This window comes from Cryptomeria japonica, chromosome 10 (genome assembly GCF_030272615.1).
Source record: "Cryptomeria japonica chromosome 10, Sugi_1.0, whole genome shotgun sequence".
In the NCBI taxonomy this organism is placed as follows: Eukaryota; Viridiplantae; Streptophyta; class Pinopsida; order Cupressales; family Cupressaceae; genus Cryptomeria; species Cryptomeria japonica.
Genome location: NC_081414.1, coordinates 38,053,760 through 38,076,856, shown reverse-complemented (window position 1 = coordinate 38,076,856; position 23,097 = coordinate 38,053,760).

The following is a 23,097-nucleotide window of genomic DNA, read 5'->3' as shown; positions in this document are numbered from 1 at the left end:
TCCCAAATCTGGCCGGCTAAGTGAAAGAACTCCTCCACTACCGTCATGTTGTCAACCGTAGACCCCCAATCTAGGATGTCATGTCTCCGTCGAGCATAAAAGCATACTCCCTATGGTATCCCCTACTATCGACCATACTTCTGCAGCACCCAGCCATGCAAAAACCTCTCTATCACAAAGGGCATCCGCCCTATCAGATACTTGGAACTAAAAACATGAGGCATCTCCATCCCATCCTCAGCCCATACCTCGCAACTTGTGTATGGTCACTAGATGACTATATCAATATCATCTAGTACTCTCCTCCAATGTTCTAGTTTGCCCAACTTACACTAGACAACTATCCCTCTTTATCCATATGCATACGTGCCTCCAACAAGCATGTCTCTATCTGCCAATGGCCTAGCTGCGGGGATATGCTCCCATGCCCATGCTTGTACCAGTGTCACTCCAGCTAATAAACTATTGTATCCCAAGTACACTACCTCGTGCAAATCCCTGTATAAATGAGCCAGCATCGCTGACCCCCATGCAAACCGATGACCCTGTGTCACCATGTCCTCTAACACCAATCCCCATCCCACTAACAGTCCCTTCGACCTCCAGTTGGGACATAAAACCCACCTATAAAACCTACTAGAATTGATGGTAGGGGCACGTAATCCAAATCCAAAAACTCCTGCCAAGGGATCTCATAACTGTAAATAGTGTCATCCTGAAAGATCCGGCGAAGAGCCTCAGTCCCACCCTCCTTCCTCTTCTCGTAGGGTAGCAATGCACCTACCATAGGAATCCGTAGAATCTGATAGTAATCCTTTGGGGTCACTGTAATCTCACCTGAAGCCAATTGAAAGGTGTTCATATCGCTATGCCACCTCTCTGCCAATGTTGTCAATAAACCCTAGTTTATGATAAACCGAGGCATCTCTAACAAAAAGGTCAGACCACATCTATCAATAATATCTTTGTTTCCCTATGTCAACTATGGTATCAACGACCACGGTCTCAGAAATCTCTCACGCGACTGCACTACTCCAAGACGCTCCTATCAAAAAGTATTCAAGTCCAATATTAGTTCCCTCATCAATACATGGATATCAACATCAAAATAATCTCAAAAGCTTGAAAACTTTGAACAAATCTAAATCAAGTTTCACATCATATCAATCCATCAAATCATATCAACTTGTAATACAACTCAAGTTTCAAATCATATCAACTTGTAATACAACTCAAGTTCCACAGACATATCAACTTGTAAAACAACTCAAGTTCCATATCAACTTCTAACACAACTCAAGTTCCACACTCAATGCAACTTGTAACACAACTCAAGCTCCACAATTCATATCAATCACATTCATATCCAAAACTTGAAAACTTTGAACAAATCTCAATCAAGTTTCACATCATATCAAAATCACATCCAATCTCTATCAACTTGAAACATCGCACATCAAATCAAGTTATCTCAGAACTCATATTGGACACACTTATCACATCAATGACAATAGACACGAAGACTAGAAAAATCACACTTATCCCAGTAGAACTAGATTCAACCTACTCATTTTCTTCATTCACAAATCCCACTTTATCAAAAAAATTTATATATGTGCTAAAACATCTTCTCTATGTGCTAAATTGCTTCTCATGTGCTAACATGTTTTCTCCACATGCTATCCAATTTATCCTATGTGCTAGCCGAACCCTATGCACTACACTTTTCTTTGCATGCATCCTCCAATTTACCCTATGCGCTAGCCAAACCATACGTGCTATTCTATCCTCTCCAGGAACTATGCTCCTAGATCTATGCGCTAGGTCACACCTACACGCTATCTTGACCTACCCATGTGACCCCCTAGAAGCCCTATGCGCTAAACGTTTTCTATGCACTACCCATTTTACCCTAGGCACTACCCTGTGCCCCTGGTGTGCTAACCTAATTCTATGCGCTTCCCTAACCTAATGATGCGCTAGCCTAAAGTTTTCAGACGCTACCCTCTATTATCTAACCCTATGTGCTACGAAATTTTTCGTATGCGCTACCCTTTAGACCTGATGTGCTAAAACAAAAAAATTCGCAAGAAAAATTTAAAAAATGACCAAAAACGACAAAATCAAAAATCAAACAGGGTCAAAAAGCTTGACTTACCGGTGGTCCATATGTGGCAGGCCTCTGATACCTCCTTACGCGCTCGAATCGATGAGAAGAATACGGAATCGACATGTTGACTTGACTCCAAATGTCACTATCTCCAAAGTCAACAAGCACAAATGATACAAAAGGAATTACTTTTTACCTTTTATAGGGTAGAATCAAAATTAGGGTTACATGGACAAACAAAAAAAGTGCTCGTGGTGTCACATTCAAACCTACCCAACATCATTATCGGGAGATGAATCAATATTCACATTCAACATAGACCAAAATTTACAATGCTATAAAAATTATCCAAATCAAATCAATTTTTCAAAATTTTTGATTCATCTCCCCAGGGGGCATTATCAACATCATTTTATCAAATCTGAGGCATCAATTATCAAATATAGGGCATGACATAAAAATCTCAAAATGACATAAAAATTGATCATAACTAAATCAGGATGACACATCATTTTCTGTGAATCAACATGTGCACACACGTCACTTCAAAGAGGGACAAAATGTAGACATATAAAAATGACAATATTCCTAAATGAATATTTTATGTTCATTCCTCTATTTAATTAGATAAATTATTCAATTTATTTAAGTTAAATTCACTAAAACCTTTTGCATCATTTAATTGAATAAATCATTTTATTTAATTAAATCCCTTCCTCTCTACTTTTAATCAAATTTACATTTAGTTAAATAGTTCACCCCAAATTGAATAAATCTAATTTATTCAAATTCCCAAATTCAAATAAATTAATTTTAATTAAATTCTATTTTCCCCACCCACTTGCATTTTCCTACATCTCCCACTTGCCTTCTAAACCCCCTTCCTAAATTCTTCTAGATTCTTCTAAACCTAATCAATCAGCCCAAACCCATTTACTATCCTTTTTCCCTAAATTTGAGGAGGTCACTTCTCAAATTTGGAGTAAAGTCTTCAAAATGCATTAAACCCTTTATCCAATCAACAAGATAACTTGTTGAATGCCCCCAAATTTGGAAGGACTCTTACAAATTTGTCCCCAAAGTCTTCAAACCATTAATGGTTAACTAACCCTTAGTGGCATGGTTAGAGTCTTTTTCCCTAACTTAACCTCCATCTAACCCAAGGGTCTCATCAAGCATTTATTGCTTTGACCATAATTATCCCTTTAACCTCTACACAAGAGTTTATCCTTTGGGTTAAAGCTTTATCCAAAGGATAACCTTAACCTAACCTTAACCCTTACCTCCTACGGTAACCACGAGGTCTTCTCAAGCATTTAATGCTTCCTACCTCTCCTCTCAACCAACCTCTTGTCGACAATTCTCACCATTTCATTGGTGAAAATTGGAAACATGGATTGATAGCTTTCAATGTTGACCCTTGATTAACTCTTTCAATCCTAGCCATCCATTTCCCTATTTTTGCTATAAATAGAGCTCTCCTTCCTCCATTTTATCCATCCAAATTTCATGCATCTAATCTATAGTCATTTTAATCTAGCATTTAACCTCTCTTTGAATAGGAACCATCTTAATAAGCATTTTAAGAAACATTTCCATTGTCATAGAAAATTTATGTTAGACTAGTATATCATGTTAGGATAGTATTGCTACTAATCTTGTCATCTTATAATCTAGTTTATTGCATTTATAGAATCATGCATGGATAGGAAGCATTCTCATGTTAAAATTGATCAAAAATCATCCCTCATTCTTTCATTTGTCATCCCTAAACCACTTTGCTCAATAATCTGAGAGAAAAGACATTGGTTTGAGGGATCTTGTGAGATAGAGAACCATGGAACCAACCTTGGGAAGTTGAGTCATCCTTCATGACTCCATAACTTTCACCAAGAAGTCTCGTGGGTGTGTGAGAAAGCTTATTTGAGCTCCACTTTTCGCATTTTGAGTTTCATTGACCCTGTTTTCCCGCATACAGTATGAAATTATTATATATATATATATATATATATATATTAATATTTCTTTATTTTTAAATAACTAGGGTATCCCCATTCCCCATGACCCCAACCCAAGATTTCCAATTGAGGGTGAGCTTGTGGGTGAGACTAGTCCCTGGGGTGTGAATCTACAACTAGCAAGGAGTCCCCACTCTTAAACCTAGGAGGGAGTCATACTTGAGACCAATGGGGAGAAAACCTACTACCCAAGCCAACTCACCTACCTATGCAGGCTATATATGAATATTATGATATTATTACATTATAATATTATTTTATTTTTAAAACTATTTTTTATTGATAATATTAACCTATCATCAACCCTAAACCTAACTTTAAGTAACACATATCATTATCATAACTTAACTATAACAATAATGAAACCCTCCCTATTTCATCCTTTGGTGCTTGGGAGTTGCTAGAAATAGCTAAAAAAGTCAATAAACTCTACATAGCATACTATAAGTAGAATGAAATCATTCACTGTCTCCTTCCCCAACTCCATACTACTAATATTAAGATTAACAAAATAGAGGCTTTGGCTGAGGTAGGGGGTAGGGATACTAATTGGTTGATATAGGATAAAGACGAAAGAGTCTAGATGGATGCTAATGAAATAGTGGAGAGATTTGTGATGGGAATTTGGATGAGGAATTCAATGGCATTTGTGTTAGCATGATCCTAGTAGAAGAAAGAAAAGAAATGTCTAGTACCATCATATAAATTTGAGGCAATTAGTAAACCCTAGAAATAATATTGGAAGAGATAGCTCGGAATAATAAGGATATGGTGCATAAAAATTTAGCTTCAATGAAGGCTATTCAAAAAGAGCTTGAGTGAAAACATGCAAAGAGGAAAGGATCTCTGAATATTGCAACTAGAACTACTATAGAGCTAACTGGGACTATCATCAAAGGAAAAATCAAGTCCCCTACTACTACTCAGGCTAAATCTATGATTAAAAGATTCTCATCCATGAGAAGGTCAAGGAGCTTAGCTAGGCTTGGAAAGCTATTAAAACCACCACATTGTAGACCATCAGTTTGTGTCTTCTATGGCGGCGTTTCTTGGTGTTGGTCATTTTTTTTAATCTAAGTTTTTGTCTTCTCTAATTCAGTTGGTTCAAGATTTTTATTGTGTTTTCTAGTTCTAATACTGAGTGTTCACACTCCTTGTGAGACCACTTTCTTCTATTGAGCGGCTATAATGTAAAGTTTTGGTCCTCTCTCACTTTATCTAATTAAAAAAATAATGACACCCTAATCTTAAAAATAATTATAACTAGGTTTAATATTAGTAGTAGGGTTATGATTATGAATAGGGTTAGGGTTATGGTTAGTGTTATTGTTAGGGTTTTGGTTAACATTAGTAGAAATGTTATGGTTAACATTATAATTAGTGTAAGTGTCTTTCTCTAGAAGAAACTAAATCTTGCTTATATCTTCTATGTTAGTATGCCAATGTATTCACTTGGTCATATGAAGACATGCCTGACATTGATGAATCTATAGTGATCCATAATATTGTCTTATCCCAAGATGATAAGCCTGTTAAGAAGAAAATCCACAAGATGAATCACTAGGGTTGCCTTGCTAAGACCGATATAGAAAAGCTTCTAAAATTTGGCATTATTCATATTATTGACTATTCCCCTTGGATATCAAATATTGTTCCCAGGTGAACTCACAAAGTTGGTTCCCACTTTTTGGTACATCCTAATTTTTGCTGAAATCATACATTTTTTAGAAAATATGATGATTTAAGCTTTAAGAGGTCCCATTTGAAGTAATTAATTGAAGAGAGTTAAATAAAAGGCTCTTAGATCAAAATTTCTTGGATAGAACCTCTCTACTAAATCATACTTGCAATGGAGTCTCCTTTGCATCTATCAAATTTTGATAAAAACCAATTTTACATTAGCTTTTGGGGGGTCAAATTAATTCATTTAATTTTTATTTTTTTTAGGTATTTAGTCCTTATTATAAGCTTTCCAAATAGTATAACTTTTAATATATTTAATTTCATTTTTATATTTTTATTTTATTTCTTATGAATATAGGTTTTTCACCGAACATGAACTTCTTTGTTCAATGCATTGGGAAAAATAGTAAACTAATTAAAAAAAAATCTGAAAAATATCTATGCACTAGGTATTGGTGTTTTATTTCTAAAAAAAAAAAAGAAAATTGAATTGTGATATATAAAGAACAAGTTATGTGTTCAAACGTACACCTATATCTAAATTATAATTAGTCGAACTTCAAAAATTAATAAAATAAAAAATATTCAACATATCACTATCAAACCAACTGCATGCCCTGGGTATTGATGTTACAAACCAAAATTCAAAAGGATTAAGTTTTTATCATTTATAGAAAAAAAAATATGCATTTCGGGATAGACATCACTCTTAAAAAATGTTGTTTCCTGTAAAAAACTACTTTTTGAGGGAGATGGAAAAACCAATAAAATTTTATTTAAACAAATTTGAAAAAAACGTATTTAGAATCTACAAACAAGATGCTAAAAATCACTAGTTTATATCATCTTCAAATTCTTAACGGTTTAAAAGTTATAGGTGTCGGAAAGTGAAGTTTTTTTTCAAAATATTCATCTAAGTGTCAAAGTTGGTCAAGAAGTGGGAACCAGTATTGTGAATACACCCTCCCATTAGTAAACATGGTGGATGTATTTGTATTTGCATTGAATTTTATAATCTAAATAAGTCTTCCATTTTAAGGATCACTTCCCTCTTTTGTATATTTATATTATAGAACTGGTTAAACCATAGGTGATTTCTTACTCTCTTTCATGGATGGCTTCTTAGGTTATAGTTAGATCCTTATCAATCCAGAGGATCAATACAAAACTTATTTCACTACACCTTTGGGTACTTTTTTTTATGTAGTCATGTTGTTTGAGGTGAAGAATGTAGGATTAATCTATCAATGTGCAATGACTTTTATATTTTATGGTTTCATCCATAAGATCTTACAAGATTATGTTGATGATATACTGGAAAAATCATTAACTCGTCAAGATCATGTTAAGAATATTCATCATATTTCTAAAAGAATTTGACTCTATAAGATGCGATTAAATCCCCTTCAATGTGTTTTTAGTGTTGATGCTGGAAAACTATTAGGATTTATTGTCTCTCACTAAGGGACCAACCTTTTCCTACAAACATTTCATAACTATATAGCCTACAAGAGAATATTCATGCAATTCATAGATTTGTCTCTCAATTAGCTAATCATACCCTTTAGTTTGTATGTTTGTTGAATAAAAATGTTTAATACAAATGGGATGATGAGTGCCAAAATTATCTTGATTCTTTCAAGAAGTATTTGGCGAACTCTCCTATTTTGATGTTGGTTATGTAGGATAGATACTTTCTTCTACACATATCAACATCTTCTCATACTTTGGTGGCCTTATTGGCTCAATGCGATAATGATGAAAAACAAAGAGTTGTCTTCTACATTAACGACATTATTGTGGATTGACTGGTATAATAAATTTCTTAACTTAAAACATGTAGAACATATTAGAACTATGTACCGATAAGCAAGAAGTAATGCAATAAACAGAGATAAAAGCAACCACATGAGAAACACACCATAACACAAGGATTTAACGAGGAAACCCGGTGTGGGAAAAACTTTGGTGGGATTTGTGACTAACAATATTCACTTACTGGCCAATAAGAGAATATTACTACTACAAGAGGGGCCTGCACATGCAGGAAGGCCAATTACCTAGAGCACACTACTCAAAATAGAAGTCTCACTGACTTACAAAATGGATTATATAAATCCAGTGTCTTGTACTGCTTCAGAATAGCATCTATAATGCCAGATCCAGTACCGGTTTCCGCTCAGCTTCTTACATAAACCCTTAACCTATAATTCGCATAATAGGTTTGCCTAATTACATTCCATATCTCTTATATCTACCCCTTTTTGAATGTTCTACAATGAACTCTTATATATATGAGTCATTTTAAATTATGCCAAGTTGGCTTACAATGTTTTTACAATAATAAACAAAATATATTACAACAAAAATCATGTCGGCCTCTGTGTCGGTATGCTTCCTTTCACTATCGGTGCCGGTAGTCTGAGTGCCGGTGTAAGGTCTGATCTTGTTGGTGCTGGTGGAATGTCTTGCTAGTGTCATAGGATTGTAAGGTTGCCATCAATGACAAAATCTTCAATCACCTACAATGTCTCATTGGAGTGTGCATATGCCAACAATCTCCCCCTTTGGCATTGATGGCAACACTCATGAGAAAATTTCCCAAACTGTATCCAAAACTTGTAATCCAAAATTTGTTTCCAAAAATGTGTACCCAAAAATATGTGAGCTCCCTCTGAGTAGGTGAGTCCTTTGCCTGATCATTTTCTCATACTACTACTCCCCCTTTGGCATCAATGACAAAGGTTGTCAAGGTGTCAATAGAGTTGTAGTTTTCTATCTCAACCTTGTAGCTGGGTGGTTACAATTTGAAAAAAATGTCCACCAAAACCAAATTTATGCTTTCCATAAACTTCTTACTATCTTTTCTTTCTGCCTCAGTTCTTTGTACTGTACTGGTGAGGTGTTGCGTATGCTCTGCCGGTGTTTTTTGTCCATGTATTAATGCCTCAGATATTTCCTTTCTCAAGGATGCTAGATAGTCCAATCTTGGACTTATTCTTAGTCTTAGATCTTTAGCCTTGTTTATTATTCTCTCCTTTTCTCTTTCTAACTTAAGTAATTCTACCTCAAAACCTATTATCTTTTGTTCAAAAACTGATAATTCATCAGGTGAGTTAACAAAACTGTCAGCAAGTTTATTGATTTGATCCTGTACCTTGCTCATTTTCTTATCTATGTCAACTGGTTTCTGCGACAGTCCGATTCTCACATAAACCCTTAACCTATAATTCGCATAATAGGTATGCCTAATTATATTCCATATCTCTTACATCTACCTCTTTTTGAATGTTCTACAATGAACTCTTATATATATGAGTCATTTTACATTATGCCAAGTCGGCTTACAATGTTTTTACAATAATAAACAAAATATATTACAACAAAAATCCTATCGGCCTCTGTGTCAGTATGCTTCCTTTCATTGTCGATGCTCGTGTAAGGTCTGATCTTGTTGGTGCCGGTGGAATGTCTTTCTGGTGTCATAGGATTGTAAGGTTTCCATCAATGACAAAACCTTCAATCACCTACAATGTCTCATTGGAGTGTGCATATGCCAACACGGACTACAAGACTCAATATTCCATCATAAACAAACAATGTTTGTCTCTTATTTTTGCAACCCAAAAGTTGAGGCATTATTTCATTCATTCAGAAACTCAAGTAGTTAAAAAAAATTGCCTTAAGCATCTTTTCACTAGAGTCAATTGCTTTGGGAGGTTAGTGGATTGGGTTATGTTACTTTCTAAATTTGATCTTAAATTCATAACTAAAAAGTCTGTTAAGGGTCAAATTGTCATTTATTAGTTGGCAGAAGCTCCCTCACCTAAATCATTCCCTACTCTTTATTTGTTCAGGCTAATGAAGATGTATTCACTATTGAGCATCAACCTATTTGGGAAATGTATTTTAATAGATTGAGATGTCAAACATCTTTAGGAGTAGGTGTAATTTTGATCTGACCTAAAGGAAAACCTATTCCTCTAACTTTTCGACTTTAATTTCACTATACAAATAATATCAATGAGTATGAAGCCCTTATTACATTGGCTTGTTTGCCATGATTTCTCTAGATGTTATCCAGATTCATATTCATAGAGATTTTACACTTATTGTGAATCAAATCATGGGAGCATATATGGAGCTAAACAATCCAAACTATCTGAGTATAGAGATGTCACTCTGGCTCTTTTTAAGCACTTTTCTTCCTATACAATAGACAATATATCTAGGAGAGAAAATATTCATGTAGAAGCAATGGCAAGTGAAAACTCCCTTGTATGCCTTGGCTATAGCATAGACAAGTATCACTTCATAGTGAAAGTCCTTCACTCTCCTATTGTTTTTTATTAACCTGAGTTTTATGTTTTCTCACATTGACTCAGTTGAATGGTTCTCCAATATATACAATTATCTAAAGTCGATAAATTTTCCTAATGATTCTAATAAGAATACTTGCATTAGAATCTCGAAGCTTTTTGCTCATTACATTATTTTGTCTAAGATTCTATATCGTAGATCTTACAATGGTCTTCTTCTTAGGTGTTTGACTAAAGAAAAAACATTCCTTTCCCTCTAGATTTCTCACTCATGCTCTAATGATGGACATTTAGGTGGTAAATCTTAAGTACTATTGGCAAACAATGGAACAATATTCCTTTGATTTTTTCAAGAAACCTATGTCAACAACATAGTAATCTCATTCTTTCTCCTGCATAAGAAATCTGAAATCAAGTTTCTCCTTGACCTTTTCAAACATGGAAATTGGATATTATTTGTAAAATATCTCCCCCTTCTTCTAAAATGTATACCTTCATCATTGCGGCCACTGATTATTTCACAAAATGGGTTGAGGTTGTACCGCTAAGGGCCACTACTATGGAGTCAATTTGTAGTTTCCTTCTTACTAATATTGATGTATCCCCCACTTTGGACTATCTTTCGCTATTGTCTTAGATAATGAAATGTCCTTTAAGAACAAGGATGTGAAATAATTCCTTGAGAAGTTCCATATTCAACATTGATTATATACACCTTATTATCCTTAGGCTAATGACCAGGCTAAAGCCTCAAACAAGACCATTGAATGGATCTTATGCAAATGCTTAACAAGCATAATAAAGATTAATACATACAAATAGTTTATGCATTATGGGCCTATCACACGTGTGTTCCTATGACTACTGGGATAATGTCTTATAACCTTGTGTATGGTCCTTATGCTATTAAGCCTTTAGAGTTGGAAATTCCTTCTTTATGGGTTTCCCTTATGGGATTAGTTGATGATGACACTTACCATACTCACCATCTTCATCAACTGGAATTGCTTGATGAGTACCACTTGAAGGCCTTTCAACATCTTCAATCTTATCAGAAATCTTTATTAAAATAGTATAATTAGAATATCATTTCCCAAAATTTCAAAGTAGGTGAACTCGTCGTTCTTTATGAGAATCAGAGAAATGTATGATCACGAACCTCAAACAACACCTGCATCAACAAAAACATCAACAATAGTTTCTCTATTTCAAAGAAAATAAAATAAAAATTCTATCTATTCTCTCATTTAAACATAAAGGACGCATGGGCATTCCCGAGACATCATTGTGTCCGAGAGACACCAGCGTGTATCACGGATGGTAGTGCAGATATTCATCCGTGAATACCAATGCGAATCCTGGACCTTCTCCAGAACAGTGCATAGCTCCTTGATCATGGTCGCCCTATGCTCTCATTTGCGTTACATTTTCGTTGGAGTTCTATAAAAATCTCAGTGAAAAGACTTGTAGTGAATAGTGAAATAGGCCTTCGATTATATAGACAACTTCTTGTCCAAAATTTGCAAAAAAATTTGTGGTGATTTTGAATAATATCCCTCCCTATTTGTTCCTGTCTTGTTGGGGGCAAAACACAAGGGGGCATATACTCATCCTTTATCTGATTTTTCATTTCTAACTGGTCCTAACACCTCTTAAGCAATCTTCTCATCAAAGTAGATTCTTTTATTTTTCATACTAACAAAATTTAAATCTTTGTAGTATCTGGATTTTCATTTCATGTTGTACTATCCATGATTCACGGGGGGCATCATTCATGTTCACCCACTTGATTTTCGTGGCCCTTATGATATTTTTTTAATAAGGTAACTACCACATTTAATGCATAGCATGAATTTAATGAACTTATCTTTCTAAAATGACAGTAATGAAACTAGAGGCATTACCTTGTTTGTTAACCACCATAGGTGTTGGCAGTAATGGTATTTAATATTAATAATGCATAGGTTGTTTAAGCCAAGAAGGTTGCAAACCATAAAATATTCTTGATTCTCATCAAAGAGTATGTTTAAGAAACATGACTTTCACAGGCCAACGTTGGATGGTAAAAATATTCATTATAGTTAATCATGGTCATGATCATTATTTTGTTTAATCATCATAAATAGGAAGTTCTATGTTAAGTCAATTTAAGAGGGTCGATTGTGAATAGGAAAATATTGTAGGATATAAGCTCTCAACTAAGAGGAATGACCCATCTCAATCATTCACAATTATTTATATTCTAGGCATGTTTTATTGTTTATCTATTCTACTCTTGTGGAGTTAATTTGCAAATCATCGATACATTGTGTATCATGCAATGTTTATATTTTTAACTAGCAAATGATTCAACAATTAAATTATTCAGGCCAACATATAATCAAACATCTCAGAATCTGCATATCATTGATAATATATTAAGATTTTCCATGCTTGTATAGATATCCCATCCTTTCAAATTCAATCTATATTTCTTTAATATTATATTTTACAATGAGTTGAAGCTTCTATTTCAAAGCATAATTTAGCTATATCAAATCTTAAGACAAAATTAACACAAAGGTCATCAACCTTGATCATAAACTCATCATAAATATTCATATTCATCAAATGCATAACTATCATTGAACTATTGATGAGTCATGTATGGCTTAAGTGTTGTCAGATACTCTCATTGCAGATCCTTTAAGGATCGAGGTGTATAATATACAAAAATATTACCTATATTGTGTACAAAACATCGTTATTTAATTCAAGAGGTTGGCATACCTGAATAGACCTACATGGGGATCAAATCATGTAACAAATTAAAATCAACCGATAAAGCTTGTATGTTAACAATGAGTAATGATTCAACCAATTACACTTTTTTAAATGAAACATGAACAGTTAGTTATTGAGTGAGAACATAATGGTTAAGTGAACAAATGCATGCATGTATATGTGCAAGGATGCACATACATGAACATATATAATGTGTTGATAAAATTAAAAGACACATGCATGTATGTGCACAGATGTACATAGATGTACACCTACATCATTCCAAGATATATCACTTGAATACTTAATGATTGTTAGCGGAAGAATAATATTAATCAATATGCGAGAAGTGTCTCTTGAGCAGATCTGTCCTTATAGTATGAACACATTGACAATGAGACCATATGTTAACTTAATACATCTTTGAATCTAGAGTGACTTTTTCTAAATAAATGATATAATAAAGTTAGCATGTCAACGGAGTCAATTCCTAGTAGTTAAGTCAAACCAAACTTGGATAATATTGTAACAAAGTCTATTGGGGTGGTGAACTTAGACAAAATGTTATACATTCTTGCAATTTGATAAACTTGGCCAAGGTGGTGTAGTGTTTAGTATACACTCGTTACTTCACATGAATCACATACACTTTCTAGTCAAAATGCTCATACTATTTAGGAGGTACCTATAGTATATGACCAACTAGAGTTGTGTAGATTCTAAACACCAATCTAAAATGGCAATGACACCTAGTCATGTATCCTCACCTTCATTAAAGGTAAGGTGAATTTTTTTAGGAAGGTGTGAGGGACTACCAGGTCTATGGTTGGAGGTAAAGAACCTTGATGATGCTCTCCCTCTTATAGTATTATGTAAAACTTGGTATTTTCTTTTATCAAAGTGAAAATCATTTTTCTTGCATTTTATTTAAGAATAAATTAGCATATTATAGGGGGTGTTTGAACATCTTATACACTTATACCTCATTTTATTCTCTTTAGGCCCTTTCCCTTTCAACCTTCCTTGCACATTCAAGGCATCTTAGGAAACAACACTCATGGTCTTTCTTTTGGTCTCTTCTAAAATAAGTGTATAAATGAGTTTATCCATCTTCAAATATGCACTACTACCACTTATGGAAATGATTAAATTTTCCAAAGATTTAGGAAAGGAGAAAAGAAATAAGATAAACTTATCATCATTTTCTATCTTAGCATCTACTAATACAAGCCTTCTTAAAATAAATGCATTTAAATAATTCCTCATTGATTTAACATATTTCATTTTTAAAGCATACAACCACCTCTTGAGATACAAACTATTGTCTGATAAAAAATAGTTTGATAGATATCACCTATCCTCTCCCACAACTTGTATGTGGATCTTTTTGTGGAGACATTCAAGAGGACAAAATCTATAAAAAATAATTGAATAGTTCCTTGTACCTTTTCATCTAACTTTTTTCAATCTTCATCAACCATAGCAAATGGATTTTTTTTTTTGTGAAATGAGTTTCTATATCTCATAGCCAATGCCATTAAATTTTTTAGAAGCAGTGACTTTAAATCCTCTTCTCAAATGTATAAAACCATATAAGAAAATATCTCACTATAGAAAACAAAAACTTCAACACTTAAAGAGAATGGCACCCCCCTCTCACCAAAAATATTAGCTTTAATACAAAATGAATTGTTGGGAAAATTAGCGTTTCACAAGTTATGATTTATAAACTAGTAAATAGCCTAACTTCCAAGTATTGCAAAATATTAAAATAAAGATAAATACTATAGACCCAATATATATTCTATTAAGAAGAGGATTGAATGATGATTGTAGTTTTTATTCCCCCTTTTTTTTAGTTGAAAATGTAATTGGAATTGTACAATTTGAATTTATGATAAATACATGAGAACTCGATTCAAATTGAAGAAAATAGAATACTACAAATATCTAGAAAATCCACAATCAAAGATTTGGGCAAAACAATAGAGTCAAAACATGTTCCTAGAAGTTCGGCCTGATTTTTCAAGACCAAGTAGGACAGATTCACCCTAGCCCTTTGAATTTTACTCCATCAAAAGCTAAACATATTTGTCATTGTCAACTCTATCAGAATGTCTGATTACAACTCCTGAGCCAATTTACTATATATAGAAAGAGAGGAAACGTGTTGTCGATAGGGTTTTTCCTTAGGTGAAATCTCTGTTTAGGAATTGACCTTGAAATTGAGAAAGTAATTGAAATGGAAATTACTGCAAGGTTCTTTCTTTTTTAGGGAAAGGCTAGATTTGAAATGAAATATTTTTAATTGAAATGTATACCTTGATGAAGTTCAGTATGAATCCTCATGCAAGGGTTTTGGGATGTCTTGTAGAATGACTTAACAAAATTTTTATCATGGACACCATCTTGAATGCTTGAACTTGACTTTACTTCTTCTCCAATGCTTGATGAATACTTGATTGATTGCTCACTTAAATTTGTTGAAGTGTAATTGAGATCATTAGATGGCTTAGGTTTCATTAGGATTTTAAATGAGAGGGATAGACCTCTTTTTATACTTGACTACCCAAATATTAATTATTTTTTTTGGGTATGCTAACACAAGGTCAAATTTCTCTTTCATTGAAGATGACTATTGTTATGACAAAAAATGGGCCCTAATTGAGAGGACCAAGATTTTGGGTGCCCTAATCTTGAGAATCAAGATTCAAACTTATAGGGAAGGCAAGAAAGAAGGTGGAACTATATGATTGCAAGGAACAAGGTGGAAATCCAAAGATTCAAGGTAAGGGCAGGGGAGAAAAAAATTGTATATGGATACAATTTGCTATGCTAAATTTAGCCCCCACTTTAGTGGGAGTAAGCATACTCAGAGTAAAGTACAAAGTTGCATTGAAAAAATTTCACCAGGATATCAAAGAGATAAGACACACCAAGATCCGAGGAAATTTAGGATCTAATTACACTAATATCAAGATAAAAGGGACACCACATGAAAGAGAAAGAGAGAGCATAATTATACTGTCCTAGTAAGATTTAATGCTTACTATGTGTCACGAAAAGGAGAAATACCAAATTACAAATAAAAATGATCAATAAATGAAAAGTAACTTGAGTATTAAAAACATTCCATTGTGTGTGCATAGAGTATAACATTCACGTCCAAAATGTATTCTTGGGAACATTAGGGTTTCCCAAGTTATGCTTTATAAAATAGGAAATTACCTAATTTTCTCATGCCAAAACATTAAAATAGGATAACTACGGTAGATCCAATCTATCTTCTATAAAGAAGAGGATTGAATGCTAATTGCAATCCTTATTCCCCTTTTGTTTGAGCTTAAAATGTAATTGGAATTGTAAAATTTAAATTTAGGATAAATACCTAAGAATTTGAAGCAAACTGATGAAAACAAAATGCTACATATATCCTATAGAGCCACAATCAAATATATGAGCAAAAGAATAGAGTCAGAACCTGTTCATAGAAAATTAGCCTGATTTTTTGGGATCAGGTAGTATAGATTTGCCTTGGTCCTCCAGATTTCACTTTGTTGAAAGTTGAACCCATTCATCATCATTAGTTCTCTATTGGAATTCTTGAGTACAACTCCTAAGACAATTTCTTGGTCATAGAAACAAAGGGAAAATATTGTCGATAGGGGTTTTCATTAGGTCAAATCTCAATTTAGGAATTATCCTTGAAATTGAGATAGTATTTCAAATGAAAATTGTTGCAAGATGCTTTCCTTTTTCAGGGAAACGCTAGATTTGAAATAAAATTATTGTAATGGAAATGTATACCTTGATGAAATTTTGTTTGGATCCTCATGTAAGTATTTTAGGATGTCTTGTAGAATTCCTTTACAAAAATTTGATCATGGCTACCATCTTGAATGCTTGAACTTGACTTTACTTCTTCTCTAATTCTTGATTGCTTGTTCTATTTAATTTGCTAAAGTGTAATCCAGATTATTAGATGGCTAAGGTTTTGTTAGGGTTTTAAATGAGAGGGGTAGACCTCCTTTTAAACATGATTAACTAAAAATTGATTTGAATTCTTGGAGTGGGCTGACATGAGATTAGATCTCCTTCTAGTCCTAAATGACCATTATGTGGACCAAAAATGGGTCCTAATTTAGAAGACCAAGGCATTGGGTACCTCAGTCCTAACAATCAAGACTCGTACTTGGAGGGAAGGTGGAAATGTAGGATTGCAAGTGGTGTAACTAGAATCAAAACATGAATCATGTATCGAAAATCAAAGCGCCAATGTGAGGTCTAGGCAAGGATTCAATGTGGATACAATTTACAATACTATACAAAATAATGAAAATAAGGTGAAGAAAGATTACAATTTAACATCTTTATGGATCTAAAATTTGAAAAATAATAATACCAAATTTGAAACATAAATTTGAGTACACCAATAAATATAAATGATAAACTAGTAAATGAATAAAACACCAAAATTGTGTGGAGAAACTCTTTCAAGAAAAAGCTCCACCAAAGTAACTACATCATAACTCCAATTTATAGGAAACTAAGAGAGGGCAAACCACTATTGTTTTGTAAAATAAGACGAAAGAAGCCATTTGCAAAGATTGTCACCTAAAAGTATGGACAAACATGAGACATAATAAAAATATTAATTTATTTTAAATGGGTCTAACATGGGTACCTACCCCATAGCAACTCAAAAATTTAGCTTCTTGGATGGTTTGCAACTCCTCAGCGACTCTTTGGATCATCCAACTAACCTTTCACCTTCTAATCTTGGGCAACCAAAGCATGACTCTTCATATCCCTTTCTGCCTATTGGACACCTAAATAATGAAAATTTGTCCATACATGTTATCCTTATCACTATTACATGTTGACTTTTGGAAAATGTAATTATGAATAAAATACAAATATTTAATTAATATTTTTTTCAACACTTTCCAAGGAACATGGGGACACATGAATGATATAAGATTTGTAGATTTAATGTCACCTTGTCCTAACAAAAATAACTATGAACAATTTTTAAGAAATTGGGTTGACATATCCAACATTTATTATAAGATAAAGGGACCTAATTATTCTTTTAATAGCAATGAACTATACATACTAATGGTTTATTTGCCCACTAGAATTAATAGATTGGCATTTATAATTTATTCTAATGTATTTTTCTGGATTCGTTGGGAAAAAAATACACACAATTGAAATCAGAAAAATAAATTAAAATACAAAATGTATTGTGGAAATCTCATAGCTTTAATTTATAATTTATTCAATTAATTTGATTAATTTTGATAATATGAACTGTCAATAAGATAAGTTTCATGTATCTAACCAAAACTGAATAAATTTTGAATAATTAATTGAGAATACCAGTACAATTTACATGAGGGAAAAATCAATAAAAAAATCCTTTACAATGAAAGAGATTGCTTCATAAAAATCTATAGTTTAGATCGAGAGAAACGCAAGAAGAAAATGAAGCACAATTTCAAATCATGCAAATCCAACGGTAAAGTCAGAGTTTTTTAAGGCAAACTGGAACAATCTGTAAGAAAATTGTGCACAATTTTGTGGGTCTGACAAACCAATCCATCCTTTAATCCAAAATGTTAGCTCTCCTCATTTAACTTTAAATCAGAAGGTCTGTATTACTTCGCTAAAGTGAATTCAGAATTCTCCGTGTCGTGAGAGAATCAAACGATTGCAATCTAGTTAACAATAGCCCAATAATCGTGATTCTCTAACAAAATCAGAAACATGATTCCAGGGGGGCAGAAACCAGAGCGAAGTTGAAGAGATTCGCACAGCAATTCCATGGATGTCCTCCTATAGCCGGCGTGCTGAAGGTAGGAGCTAGTATACATGCTTTGTGCAATGTCGTCTGCCACATAACTATTCGGAGAAATATTCGGAGTATTCGGGAAAAATATATTTCGGCATGTGATCAGACAAATACTCGGAGAAAAAGGATATTGGCATGCCATGAAAATGGCGTCGCGGGGATATATCGGTGCCAATCTAGTGCGCCATTGAGTTGGCAAACAAAGATGACAACTGTAAGGAGGCTGCAAAGTATTCCGCACGCTTCTGGCTACAGTTCTCAGGATCCTTCCTTGCACAACATATTCTATGTCAGATGCATATGAAGCTCGATTGTCAGGTAGTTTTGCAGAGCCGGTTATGTCCAGCCAATTTGGATGAAGATCATTGTTCTCTCTCTCATTCCGCTTGAGCATCACAATATGTGTCCAAAAGTCTGGAATCCCAATGTGAAAATCTACAAGAAATTTCAACGGGAAAGTAAAGGTCTTGAAAATGCTTGCTCCCGCCATGATCAGCTCACCTTCTATCCAGATAATCCAAGGAAATGGGCTGGGTTGGGAAATTGGAATGCTCTGAATTTAAATCAATGGAGTGCTCCCAAGAACTGAAGCTGAATGGTCGCAGGCTCCTTGTTTTCTTATCGGTTATTATAATAACTTGTCGTCTTCATATTCTTAAACTTCTTATTATAAAAGTTGAGAGTTGTGGAAGGATATCATTGTTAGCTAAATTGTTCTCATTAATTTAAAGGGATTATCTCTTCTTTTTAAATTTGATATGGGAGCATGGGCTTCAGGCTAAAATTTCTTTCATTAAGAGTGGAGCACTGAGAGATAATTACTATTGTATTAAACTCTGGACATAATTTTGACTGCTGTCAAGACTTTGCATTCAATAAGATTTGAATCATAGGTTTTTCCTCAAAATATTATCAAACCTCGAACCTTTTTTCTCTTTAGAATGAACTCTTCCACTTATCTTGACAATAAGGCCTAAGAACCATTTAACTTCACTAAAGCTGAAGGACCATTTATTCATATCAAATATTAACATTTTCAAGCTTGAAAAAAAAATGTGATTGATTTGTCTAAATATGTCCATATATATAATGAGTTCATTGATGATTGTGTTATATAATTTTAATTTATTTTTGATAAAATAGAATATCAATTAGAAAATGATTAGTTACTGTAGACGTATAAAAATGACCATATTCCTAAATGAATATTTTATGTTCATTTCTCTATTTGATTAAATCCAATTTAATTAAATAACCCACATTCCTCTATTTAATTAAGTAAATTACTCAATTTATTTAAATTAAATTCAGTATACCCATTTAATGAATAAATCATTTTATTCAATAAAACCCCCCTATCCACTTTTAATTAAATTCAAATTTAATTAAATAGTTATCCTAAAATTGAATAAATCTAATTTATTTAATTACAACCAAATTGAATTAAATACTTTAATTCAATTAAATCCTATTATCACTCCATCCACTTGCAAAATCCCAAACCCCTTTCTAATCCCTTCTAGAATCTTCTAATCGCTTCTAATTAGCCTAACCCATCTTCTAAACTTTGTCACATCCCTAAGCAAAGGGAAGTCACTTCTCAAAAACCTCAAAGTCTTTGATAACCATTAAAGGCTTTCAACCTTCAACCACTTAATTCCTCAAAGTCTTTGATAACCATTAAAGGCTTTCAACCTTCAACCACTTAATCCCCCAAAGTCTCCAATAACCATTAATGGTTAACTCAAACCCTCTTACATGGTTAAAACATTTGTTTTGACTCAACCTTCATCCAACCCAAGGGTCTCATCAGGCCTTTAATGCTTTGACCATGATTATCTCTTAATCATTTGCACAAAGGTTTATCCTTGGATTAAGTCTTAATCCATTGGGTAAACCTAACTTAGACTTGACCCTTAGCCTCTAGATAACCATGAGGTCTTCTTAGGCCTTTAATGCTTCCAACCCCTTCTCTCAACCCAACCCTATGTTGACACTTGTCACCATTTCATTGGTGCAAATTGTGCACATGGATCCCCAACTTTCAAACTCAACCCTTGATTAAACCATTCAATCTTGACCATCCATTGCCCTATCTTGCTATAAATAGAGCTCTCATTCCTCCATATAAATCATCCTTCAAATTTGTAGCATCATGCTTATGCTCAAATATATTTAAGCTCTCATATATCATTTTATGCTCATCATTTAGCCTCTTTAAAATCAAGAATTAGTCTAAATATGCATGCTTAGAATAATTTCTTTATCATTTAGCTCAATCATAGACTAATATATCATGTTAGGATAGTATTTATACTAATCTTGTCATCTTATCATTTAGTTTATTGCATTTATAGAATCATACATAGCTTAGGATACATCTCATACTAAAATCTATCAAAGCATCCCTCGTTCTTACATTTGCCATCCCTAAACCATTTTGCTCAGTGATCTGAGAGCAAAAACATTGGTTTGAGGGACATTGTGAGATAGAGAACCATGGGACCCACCTTGGGAAGCTGAGTAATACTTTGTTACTCCATAGCTTGCACCAAGAAGTCCTATGTGTGTGTGTGGACTAGTATTATAACATATTTTCACATATTGAATTTTATCAGCCCACTTTTCCTGCATACAGTTACAAATTATACTTTTTGAATATTCCTCACTACGATTTAATAATGGTATTTGATCGACTTTCCTTATTTCATAAATATATATACTTATATACAAAATCTCAAATTAAATTGTTTATGAGGGCCAAGAAGGATGCATTAATAACTTAACAAGACACACATAAAAGAAAGGAAGGGAGCCTAGATTTAAAAATGGAATTAAATCCTTATTTAATTAGATGTAATAAATCTCAAGAACTTTAGATATAAGAAATCAAATTGATATTAGACACAAGAAGCTCAGGAGAATAAAATTTGCTCGTTGATTGTACTCTAGAGAGAGACATAGTATGCTTTGGAGGTATGGTGTGGATATATTATACAAATAGAATGAGGTCAATGTTGAGGGCCCTAACTTAAAATGTAGATTTTGAAGCCTTGACCAAACATAATTAATAATGTAACTGAATTTTGAAAAGCATGGTGGAAAAAACTAGGGAGAATGGTGCGACTTTTGGGTGGCCTTCTGGAGTTCTTCTATTTATCTATTGGTGATTCTCTTGGGTGATCATCTAGTGATTCTTCTAAATGGTTTTATCAATAGAAATTGGCTTCTTTGGCCTATGATGAACATAAAGATATAGGCGAAGTTGATGAGGGGTGGGAACCCTCTCATGTCACTCAAAATCCTTTTGATGCATGAGGTAATTCAAGTGATTGTGACCCACTGCATCCTACTATTTCTACAACTATATTTTGTGTTTATTTATGAAAATAAATTGGATTTCCACATTCCATCATGTTTATTGCATATAATTTTTTGGTTTCGATTATGTATAGTTATGTTGCTTCATCTTGGATCACACTTTTTTATTCACCATCGAGATGAAAGAGAGTAGTTGTAGTAAAAAAAATGAATTTATTGTAGACCAAGACTAGATAAAAATGAATATATCCAAAGATATGCCATATAATATGTATATGCCTTATGCATATAAAATTAAATATTTTATACTAAAGGCCTTATATTGAAGTGAATAATTGTAGTTTTATGATATATTTATTTATTTACTTTGGGTTTTTGTCCATGCAACTTTCCATCATCCACCTTTTGTGAATATGTGTTTTATTATTCTCTAATTAATAGAAATTCTAACACCTATTTATTGAAAAAAATTGGGGTACATGTAAATGGGATTATAGTAAGAAACATTTATTACAATGAGGAATTTAACCTTAAAAGTGTCTCCCAACAAAAATTCATGAGGCTCGATGTCTTTAGAGACGTAAAACATAGTTAAATCTATATATAAGAAGTTGTATGTAATGTTGTTAACCAACTACTTGGAGTTCATACGCAAAGAATAAGATACTCTGAGAGAAATAGGTATATAATGTCCAATGAGTTGCATAAAACAAGTAGCTCAATTTAGATGTCGATCTGATTTGCCTGGTCAATTAGAGAATTATGATTTTTCAATTTTGGATTGGATCACAAACGTAGAATTATAAAGTTTGCATAAAAATATGCATGGGAGTAGAACATAAGAAAAATGATGGCATGAAAATAAAAGTGTAGCAATAAATTGAATAACTCAGATTTTTTTTGGAACATGTTAAATTTCAAGCCTAAGACTTTTCAAATTCAATAACAAGGTCTACCATTGGAACTTGGGGATGTTTTATGTGTAGCTTCACACCTAAAATATAGATGGAGTATAACTTATCCAATAAG